The sequence below is a fragment of the Carettochelys insculpta genome, chromosome 30 (genome assembly GCF_033958435.1).
Source record: "Carettochelys insculpta isolate YL-2023 chromosome 30, ASM3395843v1, whole genome shotgun sequence".
Lineage (NCBI taxonomy): Eukaryota > Metazoa > Chordata > Testudines > Carettochelyidae > Carettochelys > Carettochelys insculpta.
This window is the reverse complement of record NC_134166.1, coordinates 7,844,153-7,866,261: the sequence shown is the minus strand read 5'-3', so window position 1 is coordinate 7,866,261 and position 22,109 is coordinate 7,844,153. Positions and strand designations below refer to the sequence as shown.

Below are 22,109 nucleotides of genomic sequence, written 5' to 3'. Positions count from 1 at the left end.
CCTGCTCTGTCCAGGACTTCCAGGTGCGTAACGCTGTCCTGCCATCCAATGTGCACTATTGATCTCAGGCTGCATGTGTGGAAGTGGTCCAGCAGTTTCACATGTTTTCTGTACAAGGTCCGGGTTTCACAGCCATACAGGAGTCTGGTCAGGACTACAGCCGTGTGCACTTTCAGTTTCGTGGACTGTCGGATATTGTGCTGATTCAACACTCGCTCTCTCAGGCGTCCTAGTGCCTGGCTGGCCTGGCAGATCCTGGCACTGATTTCTTTGTCAAGAGAGCCATCACTGGCTATCACACTGCCGAGGTACTTGAACTCCTCTATTGTTTTAACTCTGTTCTCCCAGTAAAGATTGAAGCGGGGAGAGCAGCAGACCCTGGAGCAGGCTGAAACAGAGCCTCGGTCTTTCCTAGGCTGATGGCCAAACCAAAGAGGCAAGTGGCATCAGCAAACTTGTTGACAATGAGCTGGAGATCAGATTCCTTGTGTGCCGTAAGTGCCCAGTCGTCAGCAACAAGGGCTTCAAGGATAAGCCTCTCCAGTGTCTTGGTTTTAGCATTCAGACGATGAAGGTTGAAAAGTGACCCCTCAAGTCTGTATCTGATGCAGACTCCGTGGTCCAGGTCCCTAACTGCGTGGTCGAGGACGCACGTGAAAAAGAGGTTGAACAACACTGGGGCCGGCACGCACCCTTGCTTCACTCCATTGGGTATCTCAAATGGATCTGAGGACTTGCCATTGGAAAGAACAAAGCCAGTCATGTCATCATGGAACGTGCGTATGAGGTCAACAAATCTTCTTGGGCAGCCAAGTTTTGACAGGATAATCCGCAGGGCTTCTCTGTTGACGGTGTCAAACACCTTGGTCAGGTCTATAAAGACAGCGCATAGATCCAAGTTCTGCTCTCTGCACGTTTCCTGGACCTGATGAACAGCAAAGATCATGTCAGTGGTGCTGCAGCCTGGGTGAAAACCACACTGTGCCTCTGGTTCTGCAACGCTCTGTGGAGAGTGAAGGGCATGACAAGGCACCAAAGGTGGCCTGGCCATCCACTGCAACCTTGGAAGTCCCAGCCGTGATGACTTTTCGTATCACTGGAACCAGGCTTCTGAGGTCGAGAGAGTGGAACTGCCCCGTGCAACGGCTTTTCCACTTTAAACATTCTCCCGCACAGGTTCTTTGCACATTCTCATCACTTCTGTCTACCTCAAAGTCCTGTGGCGATGGCGGAGGGGCGAAGAGATAGTTGGAGGTGACCACTGGGAGTCCTAGCTCCAAACCTGCACATAGGCGGCCTGTGGACTTTGGTCACTCAGCTCTGACCCTGAGACGACAGTGGACTTTTGCAGCATCCCAGGCGACTGAGCAGGCCTTTTTTAGGAACAGCACTGCTCACCTTCCAAATGAGGGAGGGGATTAGAAAAGGTGTCCCAAAAATTGCTTGTCCCAACCAAAATGGCCAGCATGCTGCAACTGGCAGTTTTACCTGCACAGCAGTCAAAAAACAGTGAAAAGAAAGATGATATTTGCAGCATGGAACGTTCGCACCCTCTGGGATAGGGAGAATGCTGTGAGGCCTGAGAGAAGAACGGCCCTCAGAGCAAGAGAGCTGGCACGTTATAACATTGACATATTCGCCGTGAGTGAGACCAGGCTGGCAGAGGAAGGATCCATCTGTGAACCAAAAGGAAGTTATGCCTTCTTCTGGAAAAGCAGGTCAGAAAATGAAGACAGAATCCATGGAGTGGGACTTGCCATCAAGACATCACTTCTGCACCAGCTTCTTGACCTACCAACTTGCATCACTGAGCGTCTGATCAAGCTCTGCTTCCCCCTCAACACCTCTTGCCACATTACAGTCATCAGTGCTTATGCCCCCACACTGACTAGCAGCGACGAAGCAAAAGAAAGTTTCCATGAGGACCTTGACCATCTTGTGAAAGCAACTCCTCCTAGTGACAAGCTTCTCCTGTTGGGTGACTTCAGCACTAGGGTTGGCAAGGAGAAAACATGCACAAATATCACAGAAGGCAACTATTGAAAACTTGCTCACTTTCTCCCATCTGACTATCAAATGAATTGGAATAGAAATACTGTACTTACATTTCAGCCTGAGGCACAGGAAACAGTTGAAACAAGTCATTGACTGAATGATCTTTTAGACTGTACTGACTTTACTAGTGTTTTTATGTAGCCTGTTGTAAAACTAGGCAAGTATCTAGATGAGTTGATGGACCCCCTGGAAGACCTTGGTGGACCCCTCAGGGCACACAAAGCCCTGGTTAAGAAACATGGCTTGAGAATAATGCGTCCACCCTATAGGGAAGCCCTGGAATAAGCAAAACTTATTCCGAAATACTTGCACCTTAGATCTCACACTAAAACCATGCTTTTGGCCAACCGAACAATAGGAATCAAATAGGAAAAGGAAACCAGACTATTATGTACAAGGTTAAATCCGGAAAACATACCCACCCACATGAGTTACAATCTTCAGCTTCAACAGGTAAGGGAAGCTTCTATAGCAAGCACTATATATCCCGATGGGCTGAAAAAGGCCAATTAGTGGGGGATCTCTCGCTTATGCCTAGAAAACACTTTGCCCCTGAGTTCAAGCATCACAAAGATCCCTTGTTTCTTTCCTTTGGGCTTTTTATTCCCTTCCTGCCATGTGGTGTGAGCAACAAGTGCAGCTGATGGGAGGAATCCACTTGCAGAACTCACCGGCATGTAGGGTGAGCAGAACAACAGAAGTCTTTTGCCTTCTCAAACCATAGACTTGTAGGACTGGGAGGGACCTTGAGACGTGATCTAGTCGTGTCTCCTACACTCATCACAGGACTAAGTATCTAGACCATCCCTGATGGGTGTTTGTCTAACCAGCTCTTAAGAATCTCCAGTGCTGAAGATTTCACAATCTCTCTAAGCAATTTATTCCACTGTTTAACTCCCTTGACAGGATGTTTTTCCTAATGTCTAATCTAACCTTCTCTTTCTGCAGTTTAAGCCCATTGCTTCCTGTCCTATCATCAGAGGTTAAAGAGAATATTTTTCTCCCTTCTCTCTGTTACAAACTTGTATCTACAGGTTGAACCTCTCTAGTGCAGCACGCTCTCATCTGGCAACATCTGTAATCTGGCATGATTTTAGTTAGCCTGACGATCATTTGTCAGGGGTGTGGCAAAGTTTCCCACGGTCCCACAAAATTTGTTTCCAGCCACCAATCTGGCTCTCAGTGTTCTGTGCTGTTACGCAGCTGTAATTTACCCCTAAATGTCTTCTAAGAGCCCAGGAAGCAATGGAAGTGTTGGTAATGCTACTAGACAATATTGACCTCTCATGGTCCAGCAAATTCTCTGGTTCAGCGCTGGTCAGGTCCCGAGGGTGCTGGACTTAAGAGGTTCAACCTGTACTCGAAAGCTGTTGTGTCGCCCTCTGTCTTCTCTTCTCCAAACTAAACAAACTATTTTTTCCCCAATTTTCCCTCCTAGGCCACGTTTTCTAGAACTTTTGTCATTTTTGTTGCTCTTCTCTGGACTTTTTCCAATTTGTCCTCATCTCTTCTGGAATCTAGCAGAGCGGGACAGAGTGTTTCAGCTGAGGCCTATTCAGCTGTCCCACAATAGTTCGACAGCTGTGGATTGACCTTTCCACTGGGCAGGGGGAACACCTGTTACTTTCTTCTGTCTGGGGATTTACACTGTCACAAAATGCAGGAGAGGCTGAAATCTGACCTTACAGTAGGTGCTACAGATGTAAGTAAAATTAATGCAGGCAGCAACTCGCAAGCATTCAGCAATGTCTAACCACTGGCCTTGTGCTTATCACCCTAATAGCTAGTTTAGCAATACCAGCACAGGGCAGCTAGACTGATTCCAGCTGTGTATTTGTCGGGGTTGAGCTGGGACCCGGGGACCCAGGCACGAGCGGGTGGCTGGTTTCCCTGCATCACACGACCCAGCTCACCGTTCGCTGCTGTAGAAATAATTCACACGAATACATGAATTTGCAACATGCCAGAAGCTCAGCCCAGCTCACATGCCCCCCAGGGAGGGACTTTCCCTGTTCACATCCTGACACTTCCCCTCCCATCCCCTCGGCCAATATTTTCCTCTCATTAAGCCTCCTGCTCAGTATCTCCTGCTGCAGGTGTTTCCTGCTTCCCCTGGTTTGGTGACTTATTTTGCTTGTCATGGGACTGTTCCTTCCTCTCCTGGAGACTGGGTCTGTGCTTTGCACCTCTGGCTGGCTGCTTTGCCCAGCGTGTGCCAGTGGCATGGAGAGGCAATTCCCCAGGCTTGCCCCAGCCTTGTCACCTCTTGGAAGCCAAGGGCTCTGGGGGGAGGATCCAGACAGCTCCATTGCATGGACAGCTCTGGATTCTTTGTGCCTCTTGCATGCCACTGTGGGGTGCTGAGGCTGCACTGGCTCTCTGGGCAGGGCTGAAAAAGATCCTCCCCCCAGCCCCAACTCCCCCAAAGGCAGGGGCAGGGATGGGGGTGCATGGGAGGACTCCAATGCTGAGCCCCGTTGGTGAGTTCCCTGAGCAGGCGTGTCATGATCTGCCAATCAGGGCCAGAGGCAGACTGGCATAAGCAGCTGCATCTCCCCCACTGGATTTGGGCCACAGGTTAAGATCCTCAAAGGGATTTAGGCACCTGAATCTCCTGGGGCACGCACCTATATACCTCTCAGGGTCTGGGTCAAATCACAAAGCTGGGCTCACAGAGCTGGTTCCTGGCTGGGAGCCGCAGGCTGCCCCTGCTCTATCCTGTCCCACGGGAGCAGGGCATGGGGCTGGCTCAGTGGCACATCCTCTTGTCGGTCCAGGGCATGACACCATCAGCAGCTGTGGGAGGCCTCCGGCAGGTGGTTAGGACACCTAATTAGCTAATGATGCTAATTACAGTTAGTAACCCCCGCAGTGTCCGGGGGTGGGGGCAGGTCTTTATACGCACTCGCACTGACTTTTGTGCTGCTGTGTGGGTGACTTTCAAACAGAAATTATTCCCTGTGCTAATTTACATCTAATTTGCATATCATTCTGGCTTAAGCTCCACGGGTGGGTTTTGTGGGGGTGGAAGACAGCCCTGGGGATGGAGCTCAATGGATCTCCTCAGGCCTTTGTTTGTGGGGCACCTTCCTTTAGGGGTTCTTTTGAGGGTCAGTCCCCATAGCCCGGGCAGCCTCTGTGCTGTCGGTCTATGGGGTTTGTGACACAGGGGGGTGGAGCCCCATCATTTCCTAGCCTGAGCACAGCACTAAGCTCGGTACAAAGGAAGCACTGGTAGAAAGTCTCTCCCTTCTGAGCTGGTCACACACACACGCAGTCCCGGCCCCAAAGCACTTACAATCAACGTCAGGGGCTGTGATCCCTGTAAGCTGAGCCACCCAGGAGAGCTTCAGGACCCACCCAGCTAATGAGCTGAGCGCCCACAGCCGGCAGAGTGTGTTTCTATTGGTGGTGCACATCGCACATGCCTCAGTGCACATAATAAAATTTATTCTGCCCATGGATGGAAAAAGTTAGAAGCAACACTGGTCAGGGGGGTTGAACAGCATTTAGCATCCAGGTCAGTGTCCCATCACGGACATCTGGGCAGCATGAGGCCACAAGAACTGCCGTGGTTTCCTTTTACATCAGTGATTGGATCTGTTGCATCCCCCATGCCTGAGCAGCTGTCAGAGCCAGAGATCATTCCGCCCTGAACGCTACATAAAACTGCAGCACTGGGAGAAATGCCAAGACACCATAACCAGAGTCACCCACCAGAGAGAGTCTGTGGATGGAGCGTCTGGCCAGGCCCCCGAGGCTGAGGACACTGGCCTGTATGTGCCAATTGCTGGAGAATCTTCAGGGGATCAATTCCTTCTGTCCCTGCTGCACCAGGGTGGGCCGGGTGGGGGCTACAGCCTCAGGTGCCGAGGGTGACCCATGTTTGTGGTGGGAGGGAGGGAGATGGGAGAGTGAGGGCACCCGGCTTCAGCAGTATTACTGGGCATGCTTGGTCCAAAGCAAGCAGCAAATTAGGGGGGGCATGTGAACCCTCTAGAGAAGCAGCGGGGGTCAACAGCCACAATGGGGCCCAGGGCAAGGTGGGGGGGGGCAGCTTGGCACCCCCAGCATTCTTGGCATCCCCTGCAGATTCTCCAGCCCTTAGCAATGTTGCGACTGTGGCGCTGAGCCCCTCACAGCCACAGAGCAGCACTATCACCCCCTCAAAGGGGCCCAGAATGCCAGTCATGGCTATTGCCAAAAGGCCAGGCCCTGGGGCGCCTGTAGGTGCACCTAGACCCCTTACCCAGAGAAAGACTGAGGCTCTTTACAGCCTTAGCTGAGAGCCAGCTGGCCTTTAGCTCAAACTGTACAGGCTCCATTAACCCCAGTCTGTGTCCGCACTGGGGGCTGTGCTGGCGTAACTAGATCTGTTTATAAAATCGCCCCTCGAACCAGCACCTTCAAAGCAGGGCAAATACAGTGTCTAGACCGGCCCCAGTCCAGGATTGTTCTGCAACCCTGGACTGGGTGATACCAATGAGCTGGGGCGCGCTGGGTGAAGAATCATGGGCAGAGTCGGTGGAGGAAAATCAACAGCAGAGCGAACCAGGCAAACCCAGCCCAGCCAGGGCAGCTGAGCAGCTGAAGCAATAACAGCAGGGAGGGCTCCCGTCCTGACTGAACGAAATCCATCTCGTGGCCTGAAACGGGACGGGCAGGAACAGAGCTTCTGCAGAACGTGGATCTGCCTGGAGGGGGACTAACCCCCTCCCCTGGGCGGGCTCACGCCCCTGAGCTGGCAGCGTGGCCTCTGCCCTGTGCCAGCCCCAGGTGGTCAGGAGCTGCTCTCACGCAGGGGTTGGGCTCTAGGTGTCAGGGCTCCCCAGCTCCCTGCCCTACTCCCCACCAGCAGCTACAGGCTGTCACATAAGAGGGGCAAAAGAACAGTGCCGGTCTGGAGTGTGAACACCAGCCGGGGAGGGGAATGTCAGACAGCATCAGGGTCTGTACAGCTCCTAGCACGACAGGACCTGCTCAGTTCTTCAGGCTCCCAGGCGCTACCACAATGCACATGATCCATCGGCCCGTGGGAGGGTGATAGGAAAGACCCGCTATCCACTATGGCTGCATCTCCCCAGGGGTATCCCAGCTCCCTGTCACTGGGGGGGGGCAGGGGCTGTCTCCCTGGGGATGATCTGAGTGCCCCATGGCATGGGGGTGTCAGAGCCAGGCTGGGCCTGCGTGCGAGCAACTGGGCGGGAGAAGGACTGGGGGAGTGGCTGGGAGATTTGGGGGGTGTTATCTCATCCTGTGCCTGCCGCAGGGCAGATTGGCTGGTGAAAAGGAAGTTCAGAAACTCCTGACATGGGGTTCAGCCTGGCAGAGCCCTCGCCGCTCCGTGGGGTGATCCCAGACTCCCTGGCAGTCACACCCAGCCACTCTCCTCTCTGACCCATTGCTCAGGGGTCCAGACTGCGCCCTGCTCTGCCACTGCCAGGATGACAGGCACCTCCTGGCCCTGCCTGCTCTTCCTCTTGCTGGTTTCCCAGCCCAGAGGTACGTGACGTGGGGCCGTATCCGTCCCGGTGGGTGTCCTGGGGTCAGCTGGGAGGGAAGGAGAGCTGCTGAGGCCAGGCTGGGGAATCTCATTGCTCCCACAGACCTGACTCATTCTGAGCCCAGCCAATGCAAGGGCCCAGCCTGCATCCTTGGCCCAACTGTTGCTTGGGAAGAGGGAAGATTGGAGACATTTGTCACCCCCTGCCGGACGCCGTTCCTGGGTGGCCTCTACTCTGCTGCCCTCCAGGCCGCCCCTGCCGGAGATTCCCTTCTCGCATATGGGGAGTTTGTTCCCGGGACGCTGGTTTGCTGGGCAGTGCCCCAGCAACCCTAACTGGCGGTGGAATCCCCATCCCTGGAGGTGTTTAAGTCCCAGCTTGACAAAGCCCTGGCTGGGGTGATGTAGTGGGGGTGGATCCTGCTTTGGGCAGGCGTCTGCACTCGATGGCCTCCAGAGAGCCCATCCAGCCCTGGGATTCTAGGATAATTAGGGTGCTGGGGCTGCTGCCTCCAGGAAAAGAAATGAGGCTTTGGGCGGTCAGAACAACATCAAGGCAGAGACCCCTGGGTGAGGCAGACGGACCCAGCAGGGAGAGCCCAGGGCTGCCCAGGTGCTGTCACCTCAGCCCCTCCCTCGCCCCAGGGGCCAGAGGATCACTGGGGTAGGAGCTGGGGGAGCAAGGAGCAGGTGACCTGGGGATGAAACCACGGCCTGGATTCACAGCCCCAGAACCCTCCCCTCCAGCTCCCAACTCCACCAGTGACGCTGTGCAGGCCACTGTGCCACTGTGTGCCTCAGTTTCCCAATAGGCAGCTAATTCCTCACTATCCCTTTAAAAACTCCTCTGGTCCTACCTGGTGAAGGCCACTGGAAATGTGGAGTTCCTGAATGAAAGGAGATGTCCCCCACCCCATTCATGTTCCCGGGGGTGGGGGGAGGAGGAATTTTAAAGGGACAGGACTGTGTTTTTCCCTTCCACACAGCAGGCCGTGCGGCTTAATTCAGGGGTTCCAAGGCCAGAAGGGAGCCTGGGACCATCTAAGGCAGGTGTGAGAACTCATTGGTACGGGGCAGGGAGGCGCAGCACAGAGGTGGCCGGACGTGGCTGAGTTCAACCTCTTCTCTGGGCCCTTTTTCCTGTCTTGTCAGACACAAGTCCCAGTGGCCTCATTTCTCCCACCACACTTGTGATGGGGATTCTGGGAGAATCGGTTGCTCTCTCGGTGGAGTCCCAGGAGACGGTCAAGCTCAGCACCTGGTTCCCACCCAGCCCTCAGACTCAGATAGGAAGGTGCCGCTGGCTGTCGTCACACCAGGGGCACCTGGAGCCCTGCCCGGTCTGGCTGTGAAGGACGAGCGATACAGAGGGCGAGTGAGACTCCATGGCCAGAGCTATTCGCTGGAGATCAGCAACCTGACGTGGGCAGATCAAGGGAAATACACGGTACGGCGGAACACATTGGGCATCCGTGTGTACCTCTGTGACTCTCTCCTGACCACCCCCAGTGAGTGGCTGCGGCTGGGAGCACGGGGAGGTGCTGGGAGAGGAGGGGCTAGTGCGGATTTCAAACGAGATTCTGGCTTCATAAGAAGGTTTTAATGATGTAACCAGAACATTTGGTATCAGGGGAGGGGACGGGGGGAGGAAACCGCAGGAGGGGGTGGGGCTTCCTGCTGGCACCAAGTTATTACTGAACTTAGAGCTCATAAATAACTAAAGGAGAAGAGTCGATCCATGGGTGGGTGTGTACGAGGAGAGATAGGTAGATAGGTAGGTAGGTGGGTAGTTACAGAGACACACAGATGCTCATCCAAGTCTCAGCTTTGGGATGGGCTCAGATCTCAAGGAAAATGAGCAGACGGCCACTGGGGAAAGGGGCGAGAGACACACAGTGTCAGAGAAGCCCAGGGGAGGGGAGGGACCAAGAGGGAGGTGCATTCCTTCACAGGAACCTGCCATATGCACTGTGGCTCCTGCTGACCCTGGGTAGCCCCCTTCCCCAGAGAGGACCCGGCCCCTGGCTGGACATGTTGGGTGACACCAGATGCTCCGATATTAGGGCTTTGTCTTACATAGGTCTCTACACCCCCTACCGCGCAGAAAGTGTCCCTGCTTTTCACACGTGCTCTCTGGTCACTTCTGGACGGTGACCCCTCTCCTGTGCCAGCCACTTGGCCCAGTCAGGCTGGGTGATGCTCCCACACATGGGGTTCAGTTGCAGGGGGTGAGAGGTCCCTGGGCGTCACCTCCCCCCTAGCCACTGTCTGTAGCCTCAGGCCATCAGGGGGAGGCGCCCGCAGTGGTTCTGGCAGCCTCTGTACGATGTTACTGCATATTTCTCACCCTCGTCCGGGCCCCAGAGCGAGTGTCGGAGCTGGAGATCAGGACCCAGGTGGTGATGGGTGGGAATGGCACCTGCAACGTGACCTTCACCTGCAGTGCTGGGGCGGACGCCTGGAATCTCACCGACACCTGGACGGGCCCTGCAGGAGGCGCTGTTCTCTCCACCGAGGCATCCCTGCTGGTCCAGCACAGACTGGGGGAACGAGGACTCGTCTGTCACCTGCACGGCTGCAAACATTGTCCGCAACAGCTCGGCCAGAGCCTGCCGTAAGGTGGCCTGCGAAGGTGACGCTCGCTCCCTATCCCCCTGGGGTGCACACAGCAGGAGCTGGCCTGGCTCACACACGCTCCCGGCTGCCTGGCTGGGTTCTAGGGCACAGTGCGCGCCCCGGGGGGGTCTCCCAGGCTTTGTAAGGGGCTAGTCCCCAGTGCTGACCCCCTCCCTGGGGCTGGGCTGGCAGGGCCGGCTCTGTGGGGATGGGGGCCCCAGGAGCTGCCCTGGAGGGAAGAGCTGGCGTTTGCCTCCCAGCTCTTAGGGGCCTTTGGGATTGGAGCACCTAGCGCGCATTCGGGTTTCCAGGCCGAGCAAAACTCCAAACACTGATTTATCCCGTCAGATCGGGCCCTGCCCCAGGCCCCAGCACTGTCCTACCGCCAGGCCAAGGGGGTCCTCGTGCTGGGGATGCTGGGAACCCTGCTCCCTGGGATCCTCACGGTGCATGTCCTGGCTGTGAGGGGACAGACACGGCCCTGAGTTCCGCTGCGACTGCTGATCCCCTGGCACTGGCGTTTCCCGCGCTGGGAGCTAACCAAGGCAAACGGTTATTGCTGCACTGCCGCCTGCCAGAGCCTCAGTTTCCCCTCCCCTCGGGAACAAGCCAGGCAGGGACTCCACCACGCTAGGCTCTGCCAGACGTGCAGCCGTCACTGCTCTGCCGCCAGGCCCTTAAGGGGAACAGGTCTGGGACATCTCCAGTGCCAGGGTGTCTCCCTGGAACTGCTCTTATCGGAGTGAGTGAGAGATGCCGCCACCCGGGGATCCTCAGTGGGGAAACAGGAGATCTGGGTTCAAGTCCTGCTCTGAATCAGGCAGCGGAGGGATTAGACCCCAGGTTTCCATATCCCAGCTGAGTGCCCAGACCTCTAGCTGATGGGCTGGGGGCTCACAGTCCCCCTCTGGTTTTGCGTAGCAAAGGGCTGAGCTGGCTCACATCCCCATCTCCAGGCGAGGATTACCAGGGGCCAGCCCTTCGCTGCCCAGATCAATCAGAGCTGTGAATTTGGGCCCTACTCCTTTCCGGGTCATTTCACGCCCAGGAAATGCAGGCTGGCGGCCTTCTGAAAACCTTTCCCTGGGTGCTGCGCTCTGCCCCAGCACAGGGTTGTCGAATTCCATTTGCAGAAAACCAAACACCCTTCCCCTCCCCATGGCCCAGGCCATCCCCAAATCCCCACCCCGCACTCACTCCACATCCCTTCCCTCCATCGCTCTCTGCCCCACTGGTCCAGACACCCCCTTTTCACCGGGCTGGGGCAGGGAACTGGTGTAGGAGGTTGTGTACAGTGCAGGCTCTGGAGGGAGTCAGGGTATGGGAAGGGGCACAGAGGGGGCAGAGGTTTGGGGTGTGAGTTAGGAGCCCTGGAGGGAGATGGGGGGTGGGAGGGGCACAGAGGGGGAAGAGGTTTGGGGACCCTGGAGGGAGTTGGGGTGTGGGAGAGGGCACAGAGGGGGCAGAGGGTTGAGGTGTGAGTCGGGGGCTCTGGAGGGAGTCGAGGTGCGGGATGCAGCTCTGAGCTGCAGCAGGGAGTTGAGGTTCAGGAGGGCAGTCGGGGTGCAGGCCCTGGATGGCACTTACCTCAGGCGTGCCCCAGAAGCGACGACACATCCCCCTGACTGCTAGGCAGAGTCACGCCCAAGTGGCTCTGTATGCATCCCACCTCCTCAGGCTCCGCCTCCACAGCTCCTATTGGTCATGGTGCCTGGCCAATCTGAGCTGCGGCGCCGGCACTTGGGGCGGGGCAGCACACAGGAGCCCCTGCAGCTGCTCCTTCGCTTTGGAGTCAGAGGGACATGCTGGCAGCTTCCCAGGAACCGCACGGAGTCAGGGCCAAGCAGATATTTGGGAGGGGAGGAGTCACCTGCATGCACTGAGATTGGGCATTTCAATCCAGGCTGAGGGAGCGTTTGCACTCCGGGGACCTGCTCCTTGCTGCTACGCGTCCTGCTGAACTCACGCTTTCGTTGGGTCTTGTCTGGATTTGCTGCTCAAAGTTCTCTCATTAAAGAGCTTTTGGGAACCAGAATTAACAACTGTCCAGCTTGCTGCTGAGCTGGCTTTCCCGGGGCGTGTGATTAACTGCAGCAGACACCTGGCGCCACAGACCCCGGGAAGCAGGGTGCACAAGCTGCTGGTGAAATAGGAAGTGTAACGCAGTGGTGAGCATGGAGTATGGAGGCCGCCTGGTGTTGTGGAGCAGGGCCCAGGCCATGCTCAGCAAACCTGCCTTCTAAGCTTGACTCTGCTGGTGCTGAGGGGCCCCTGGCAGAGTGCTGTGCCTCAGTTTCCCCATCTGTAAAATAGGAACAAAATTCGGAAGGCAGGAGAAAATGGTGTTGGCCAGGGCTGCTTCAGGCTATCATTCCAACTCCTGCTCTGCCACTGGCTCCCCGTGTGACCCTTGGCAAGCCACTTAGTTTCTGTGTCATCTGGATTTGTGCAATGCCCTCCCTCACAGAGCAGCTGTGAGGTGCTCAGGTAATACAGTAACATGGGACACATCAGCACCAAAGAGTTGAATGCAGGTTTCTGTGCCATGCTATTGGGAAGAGCGTTTTAAAGCTTAACTCATTTCTCATTATCAGTCCTTTGAACCCCTCCAAAGCTCCCTTGGGACTGTCCCTTTGCCCCAGGCTGCAGTGTTCTGTGACATCGCCGATAACCTCCTGCCTCCACTCTGAGCCAGGTGGTGCTGTGACTGTCTATGGCAGGGGTCAGCAACCTTTCTAAGGCGGAGTGCCAAAATTTGACCTCTATGTATGGGCCAGTGCCGGTGATACTTTTTAAAGTCACTAAGGCTGCGTCTACACGTGCACGCTACTTCGAAGTAGCGGCAGTAACTTCGAAATAGCGCCCGTCACGTCTACACGTGTTGGGCGCTATTTCGAAGTTGAAATCGACGTTAGGCGGCGAGACGTCGAAGTCGCTAACCCCATGAGCGGATGGGAATAGCGCCCTACTTCGACGTTCAACATCGAAGTAGGGACGTGTAGACGATCCGCGTCCCGCAACATCGAAATAGCGGGGTCCTCCATGGCGGCCATCAGCTGGGGGGTTGAGAGATACTCTCTCTCCAGCCCTTGCGGGGCTCTGTGGTCACCGTGGGCAGCAGCCCTTAGCCCAGGGCTTCTGGCTGCTGCTGCTGCAGCTGGGGGTCCGTGCTGCATATACAGGGTCTGCAACTAGTTGTTGGCTCTGTGTATCTTGCACTGTTTAATGAAAGTGTGTCTGGGAGGGGCCCTTTAAGGGAGCGGCTTGCTGTGGAGTCCGCCCCGTGACCCTGTCTGCAGCTGTGCCTGGATCCCTTATTTCGATGTGTGCTACTTTGCTGTGTAGACGTTCCCTCGCTGCGCCTATTTCGATGTTGGGCTGAGCAACGTCGAAGTTGAACATCGACGTTGCCGGCCCTGGAGGACGTGTAGACGTTATTCATCGAAATAGACTATTTCGATGTCGCAACATCGAAATAAGCTATTTCGATGTTGGGTGCACGTGTAGACGTAGCCTAAGGCTACAGCTACCCGACAGCCCTGTTTCAACATGAGATACTTCATTAAGGGAAGCACTGATATCTTATTTCAAAATAACATAACCACACACAAAATGCATTTTGAAATAGCATTTCCGGGTCCATAGCGCTATTTCGAAATAGGCGCTATTCCTCAGGCAACGAGGCTTACTGGAATCGAAACAACGCATTTGCAGTATTGAATTTATTGCAAAACAGCATGTGCATCATTTAAACGCTGCCAAAGCTCTTTCAAAATAACTGGTGTTATTTTGCAACAACTTGGCCATGTAGATGTAGCCTAACAGCCCCTGCTTATAACCGCTTCATTAATAAATGAATTAAGATGCAGAGCTTTACTGTTTAGGTGGTGGTGAGTAGCATTAGCTGGTCCTTTGTCAATCCATGGGCAGAATGGCTTTGAGCAAGCTCCAGGCTGCAGAAGGGGATACAGGGAGGGGCTGAGCTTCCATCTCACTTTTCGGTGAAAATTGGCTAGCGTGACATTCTTGGAACCCATGCTGGGGGTTCCTAACCCCTGAGCTACAGTGTGGTCCTGACCAGCTCCCCTCCCCACAGTCGCCCAGCACGGCCCAGTCAGAAATGCATTTCTCCTTCCTGCGCCCTCTCAGTGGAACCAGGCCACCTGCCCTGATGAGAGAAACCTGAGGGTGGAAGAAATTCTCCCAGGGTGGGGTGGGGGGTGTCACTCACTGACCAGGGGTGGGCTAAGGTTGCAGCAATTCAAATCGAGCAGGGACAAGAGGCGGGCACATCCCTGCAAGCTGGGAGAGTTTACCTAAATCTTCTGGACAAAAATACAAACATTTTAAAAGCCAAAGCAAAAGCCACCAAGATTTTCCAGGGCCATTGAGCACTGAAAGATACAAGCCACTGATCGGAGAGCATTGAGAGAAATGGCTTAAAACAGAGGGATTCTAGTTAATAGCAATGACTGATACTGACAAGCTGGTCTTGAAATGAATCAAATATGAAACCCTGTGAGGAAAAAGGAGAATCCAAGACGTTTGCCCTACGCTGATGCCATCTGCTGGATACTGACAGAAGCAGAAGAGAAACTAAGGGAGCTGAAACCTGAAAGCGGGTGCAGGCCAGGGCCGTATAGAAACCAGGCGTTTGACGTCCTCCAACAGATCCAGACACCAGCTCTATAAAACAGGTGCCACCGTGTGGGCCTCAGAGTTGACAGACCCCCCCATGAACAAGCAGCGCAATTCCAGAAGTGCTGAGTTCCAGAGGCTCAGGCAGAGCCTTACAATTTACGGGGTTTTATGCAAAACTACACTTGGGAGCTCCCTGGTCCAGCACCTTGGGGATCTTAGTGGTCTCAAATGAGGGAATTTGTTGGACCTGGGGAGAGCTTGGGGGGCCACTAGCCTGCTAGCCAGGCTCCCCTTCTGGCTGCTGGCCCAACTCTCTGGTCCCTAAGCTTCCATTGTCTCTGCTCCTGGCCCGCGAGGCTGGGCTCCCCACTACAGGACTGCTGGTGGGGCTCCACTCCCAGCCCATCACCTGGGATCCCTGCCACCAGCCCACCAGATGGGGTCCTCTCCACTCACCCAGCCCCACAGGCTGCGCCAGACCGGCTTCAGGCTACTCAGGCTCTCTGATGCTGGGGCTCTCTGCTGGACCACGAATGTCGCTCAATCAGAGTCCCGGAGCAGAGAGGTTCAACCTGTATTAAACTGGTGCCCCTCTGCCCGACAGCAGCAACACACTAAGGAAGTATTTTTTAAAACAAGTTTTAAAACTCAGGTCCTGTCGACTGACGCAGTAAATTCAGAAAGGGGCTGTGTATTATGTGCCTGTGGCGAGTGGGAGAAGGAGGGAGTTGTCCAGGATCCGGCATCTTGACCCAATATTCTAATGAACTTTTCAGTTTGCAGAGGAAAACATATAATTCTTGGACAAATCCAAAAAAAGAAAAAACGAAAACGAAAGCGCTTCAACACAACAGCTGATAACACAAGTGGGGCCAACAGCCACTGGGCAAGGGGCGAGGTGAGCCCGGCTCTGTGCCCCAGAAGGGGCAGGGTGAAGAGTGGAAGGGCAGGACCTAGGGCAATCAGCCATTAGAGTGTCTCAGACCATGGTGCTAGGCCCCTCCCATCCCTCGCTGCCGAGCGGGCGTGCAGCACATGGCAGGTAAATCAGCCCATGTATTGCACTCTTATCTCACCTGCATCCCTGAACGCTTGCCACTCCTCTTATTTGCCTTGTCAGAGGTTAGGCCAAGGACAAAAGCTGACGTCAGTCCCATTCACTGTGAGGAAATTGGGTGGATATGAGGCAAGGACGTAAAGACAGGCAGACTGGGTCAGACCAAAGGTCCACGTAGCCCAGTGTCCTGTCTGCCAACAGGGTCCCATGCCAGGTGCCCCAGAGGGAATGAACAGCCCAGTTCCCTCTCCCATCCTCCATCTCCTGCCTCTGACCAGATCGGTGTCAGAGGAGAGAATTTGCCAGCCCCCGGGAGGTCAATATTGTCTGGCACATCCCAACATGCCCACTGCTGACTGGGCTCTTCAAAGGCATTTTAGGGGTAAATTATAGCTACATAACAGCACAGAATGCTGAGAGCCAGGGCTGGTGGCTGGAAACAAACTTTATGGGACTGCAGGAAACTTGGCCCCGCGCACGAGAAGTGGTCATCCAGCTAACTAAAATCACGTTAAATTACAGATGTTGCCAAACCAGAGAGTTCCAGCTTAGAGAGGTTCTACCTGTAGTAGTCTCTAGATGTTTTGTTTTTATTAAATGAACATAAATGAAAGGCCGTCTCTTTCCCAGCCTGTTTCCCCACCAGGGGCAGAGCTAGTCACCCGGGCAAAGCTCTGTGCACAAAGGGGTGGCTGTGTCGATGGGTTTCAAGGAAAATTCTCTCCGTTTTTCATAGCCTGGAAGTTTCAGAAGGCACTGGGAAAATGAAGCTTAGAAAAAGGCATTTTTGAGCAACCGCTGGTACCTGAACTTTGGTTTAAAAAAACTCCCCCAACTTTACGTGTGACACTGACTGGAGCCAAAGGGGGTCAGAGCCTCTGAGAGGGCGTTCACACCACACAAGCCCCGAAAAGGTGAATTTGGCCCCGAATGGGCCAATTAACCTTCCCAGTGGCACCTGATGGAGACCCAGGGATGTATAAGTGTTATGCACTGAGGGAGGCCAGCAGGGGGAGATGCTGGGTAAGGGATAGAAAGGGAAGTTTTGTAATAGCTGTGGGAGAGTCTGCAGTTCTTAGCAGCAGAGAAGTGGGGAGAAGGAAAACCAGGAGGCATTTCAGGCTTGGTATCCCAGCTCGGGACAAAGGGTCGACCCAACAGGAGTTGGGTGGAAAGAAAGCAGGGCAGGAAGAAACCCAGAGGGAAGGAGGGGGTCAGTACAGACATAGGCTATTGGTTATGGGGTCCCTGGGCTGGAATCTAGTGTCAAGGGAGGACCTCAGTTTCCACCAGCCACTGGGAAGTGGTGCAGGATGGCTGGAGGTGTCGTCTGGATGGCTGGTCTGGTGAGACTCTGAAGCCCTGGAAGGTGGGGAGGGGTCATACAGTGACCAAGCCAGAGGCTGATAGAGAACTTATGGAAAGGAAGCTGCTGTGCACCATCAGGCCAGGAAAGAGGTGCTCTTGCTGTGAGCGAACCCTAATACACAGTCTTTGTCCTTGGCTTTCATGCCATTATCACGATCAAAAGAGAAGCTGGCAGAAGGGGCAGATTCTGAGCGGGACCTTGTTGATTTCAGTGGCACTATGCTGGGGCGTGCCAGCTTGGAACACAGGCCAATGCTATGGTAACTTGCCCGCCACTGACGGGAAAGCAGACAAGAGAGCTAGCGAAAAACAAAGGCCAGACACCTGACTTCCAAGCCCTCCACCTCGATCAAGAGCACACACTTTTATTATTAATAATCATGCTTTGTGGCCCTGGTTCTCCATGACCTCATATAGCCATTTACACCAGAGCCAAGTGTAATTTGCTACCATCCTGAGCTGGCAGCATTTTGCTTCCATGTGGTGCTGGTTTCAGTTGCTACAGAAGGCGATGCAGAAACAAGCACAAAGCATGGAGTGTTTGCACCTTCAAAAGGCTTTGAAGCCATTCATTAGTGGTAAGTCAAAGGCAAAGGCCGAAAATATTATCCTGGTTCTCTATAAATCCACAGGAGGCTCACACCTGGTGGAACGTTCTGGTCACCACACCTCGAAGATCTAGTGGAACCAGGAAAAGTACAGAGAAGGGCAACAAAAACAATGAAGGGCATGGAACTGCTTTGTGAGGAAGTGAGATTAAAAACGCCAAAGTGGGCCCCAGCCCATGAAAGCTGATGCCCAAATAAACGTGTTAGTCGTTAAACATGCTGGGACCGTTCAGGTTAGGGAGGTGACTCAGGGAGAATAGGACAGAGACCGTGACTGGGACAGAGAAAGCAAAAACACAAGTGTTATCTGCTCCTTCTCTTAACACAAGAACGAGGGGTCACCTAATGATATTAACAGACAGCAGGTTTGAAACCAGACAAAGGACGTATTTCCTCGTGCAAATGTGGAACTCACTGCCAGGGGAGGGAACGATCAAAAGGATAACTAGGTTCAAAAAAGAACAAGCTAGGTTCCTGGAGGCTGGGTCCATCAATGGCTATTGGCCAAGATCGTCTGGGCAGTGGCACTGGAACTCTTTTGGGGCCAGAGGTGCTGGGCTGCACCCCTCTCTTTAGATGCCTTGAGATCAGGTTGCCAACTCTCCAGACCAGATGCCATTGTTGCAAAGGGTTCACCCAGTCCAGGAGAGTCACCAACCCTCCCCACCCCAGGCTGGGGCCACAGCTGGGGCCAAGTGCAGAGCCTTGGATTGTCAGTGGGACCTTGGGGTTGGCAGGGCCAGTAGGCTGCGTAGTCTATTAGAGGGCCAGCGGGCAGCAGGACCCCGAGGGCTGGCAGAGCCCATGGGGTCAGCGGGTGACAGAACCCTGAGGGCTGGCAGGGCTAGCAAGACCCTGGGGAGCTGGCAAAGCCTGCAATGGCGTGATCGCAGGTGGCCAGCAAAGTATGTGGGGCTGGCAGGACCCTGCAGGAGCCATCCAGAGGCTGGGATCTGGGGTTGGAGAACCTGGCAGTGGGACTGGCTGCCAGGTATGGAACAGCTGGGTGCAAAACTGGGATATCCTGCAGCACCCCTTGGACCGCTATTTCTTGCACCTATAGGGACACAACCCCATGTTCTGGGAGTCCCTAAATCTGCGATAGGCAGAAGCTGGGACTGGACAACAGGGGACGGATCATTTAATAATGACCCCATTCTCTTCATTCCCTTTGAAGTGCCTAGCACTGGTCACTGCCAGAAGACATGAGACTAGGCTAGACGGACCATTGGTTTGACCTAGTATGGGCATTGTCCTTATATCCTTAAAGACTGGCTATTGGCATTCGACATGCAGTCCATTCCATGGGAATGTAGCAAAGTGAACGGACGGATGGGAACGTGATCTTATGGTTAGTGCTAGGCTGGAATGATTTCCCAACAAATCCAACCTTTTGTACAAAACTCAACATTGCGGGGGGGCAAAATTTCAATTTTGCTGAAAAGTTTCACTTTTTGCCATTGGAAAAATCAAAATGCTGGACCCCCGAAAGCTCCTGGAGAAGAGTTTCGTCAATTCCACTTGCCCCTTGCAGACAGACAGTGAAACTGACTTCCTTTCAGGAGGGCAGCCAACAAGTTTTTTACAAAAATCCTGTTTTAAAAAGACCTTCTGTCCCATGAACGTTTTTGAAGTTTTTTTACTTGATTTTAGTGTGAAAAATTTTCCTAAACCTTGGCATCTTTGGTGTGGTGAAAATTCCTTTTTTTTCAAGCCTGATTCGTTCAGAGGTACCAGAAATGATGGAAAAACACCTCCAACGGACTCTGAGGTTGGACTTACTCGAATTGGAAAGTAGACAACTAGAAAATATCCATAAGGAAAACTAGTATATCTTTGGTTTGATGTAGCCACACACTTGAAATGCACAGATACAACCAAGAAGGGAGAGTTATTCCCAGAAATTACAGGTAAAGCCTTTTAGTTTAATACTTGTTTATTATTGGGAAATGCCAAGAGAGGGGAAACATGATACTATGGAGAATAAAGTGGCAAGGAAGCTGAAATATTTGTGGAAATGCCAGATTTCTAAATGCACAGCAAAAGCAACAGACAGTAAAAGCAACAGAGTGACAGTCTAGTGAATCGGTTGCTGCAATAAACATTTTATTTCAAAGAATACCCATCATGGCGTAATATTCACGCAGAGAATGCTGAGTGCAGATCAGGGGTAAAAGACTTTATCAACACTTGTTAGGAGGCAGCACAGTTAAGCAGCAGTGACAGACTGCCAGGGGAAACAATACAATTTGGGACCACTTCACTTTAAGATTTTGGAAAACTCCTCTGGTTCAGCTTAGCTCACTCTGCCCTGGAGAACGCGAAGAGGCAATGGAAACGCTACCCAGATGGAAGACCGAACAGTTTGGGAAAGCAAAGATTCTGTCCTTACGAAAAGGGGAACCAAACAAGGACTCACCACTAAATCAAGCTTACATGGGAGCCTTTTGCAAGCTGCAGTTTAACATGTACACTGGACTTGTGTGTATACTCCGCAGAGGACGACTGGGCACTTATACATGTCTGTAATCAGCCGAGTCTGCTGTAGCAGAAAGTACAGAGCATTACATTCTGCTTACTGCATACGACACTTAGCTTACCCAGATACCCAGATTTCTAGCTCTCAGTAGTTACTGCGGTTCATTAGATCACGTACATCATACGTAGGTCCCCAGTATTTACTGACCAAATGCACACACACACCATTCTCTCCCCTTGACCTTGACTATCTTGGCTTGATCAGGACCCCTTTGTTTCTCTGTGAAATCTGAGGAATACACAGTCCCTGGAAGCAATGCTGTTCTAAGCTCAGGATATAGAAAAATCTCACAAGGCATCAGGACACGGCCTCCGATTTCACACAGAAACCGAGACAAAGGCAGATTTCTGGAATCTGTTCCTAGGCCTTTTATAGCAACACCGCCTCCAAACCAGCAGAGAAGGTGGAAGGAGAATCCAGTGGTTTTAGCTGCAGTTTAATTTAGTAGATTTCTCCCATTCCTTAGCAGCTTTCTGACTTTTCATAAGGCACACTGAGCATTGCACATGTTGAGCATGGGGACTTTGGGCCCAATTCTTTGGTACTGTGCACCTTTAGTGTAGCATTTACCCCAAGGCCAAGTGGACATAGAGTGCTACCTGCTCAGTCTGACAGCAGAGCTCCTGGGAAGCTTTTGAGTGTTATGCTGTTTCATGGGAAAGTGCTGCTTTGCCAGCATCAAAGAGGTCTCCAGGAAGTTTGAGTTTTGACAATTTTGTTTCAGAAACAAAATCAAAATGGCAAATTATGCTCCGGCCAGAATGTTCTGTTCTACGCTTTCTGGAACCGGGTTTTCTGGTGTTCCATTGGAAAACGGCTATTCAGTATTTTGCTGTTAGACAATAGGGCTACACTAGACGAGAGGGATTTGTCTGCAAAACACCCATTTTGTCGACAAAACCAGCGGAGCGTCCAGATTTCCAAGCCTGTTCTAAGGCAACAGAATGCAGTGTTTTTGTTGACAGGTGTACCCCCTTGCCATGAGGCTGTTGTTGGTCTGGACGTTTTCGGGGGCCTTCTGTTGACAGAAGAGGCCTCCAGGACACCGTGCAACCCTGTCTGCTGTGCTTCCGGTGGTTGTTTGACCAATAGAGTGGCAGGGTGTCCAGCCACTCTCTGTCGACAGAGCGCATTGCTCTTTCAATCCACTTGGCGGTCTGGATGCAATCTGTCGACAGAAGTTTCGTCAAAGATTTCAACCGCCACAAACTTCTGCTGACAAATCCCTTTAGTTTAGCCATAACCTAGAATAGCACATTTTGAAAAAGCTAAATGCCGTGATTGACCCAAAATATCTCCCCACCCTCCCAGTCGAATTTTGTTTTATGGGAAATTTTTGCCTTGGTTGGTTTTTGTTCTAGAATGGGGGAAAAAGCTCTCAAAAAGGCAAGATTTTTTGTGGAACAGACACCACTTCCTGTGCTGCACTCCTTTACCTGAGCTGGCACTGGAATAAATAACTGCACATGGTACTGGGGTAAAGGCAAAGCAGCCCCTTTGTCTTAGAAGCCACCCAAATTTTCAGTACCCCAGACAAGAAGGCAGCGTTTCGGACAAGGCGCAATGGTTGTTTAAATGGTGCTAAAGGCAGTTGAGGAATAGCAGCTGTAAAGAGCGTTTTCTTCCTGGCTCTATGGACTTCAAGTGTCCACAGGGAGGTGTATTTTTTAAAAATTGTTTTTATTTGAAGTTTTATTCTAAGTACCTCTCCCAGGGTTTCCC

At 53.1% G+C, this 22,109-nt stretch overlaps 1 pseudogene; it reads left to right on the top strand.

Moving 5' to 3' along the window:
* Nucleotides 1-7,499: 7,499 nt before the first annotated feature.
* Nucleotides 7,500-10,659, top strand: LOC142003507 (SLAM family member 9-like; annotated as a pseudogene).
* Nucleotides 10,660-22,109: the final 11,450 nt, after the last annotated feature.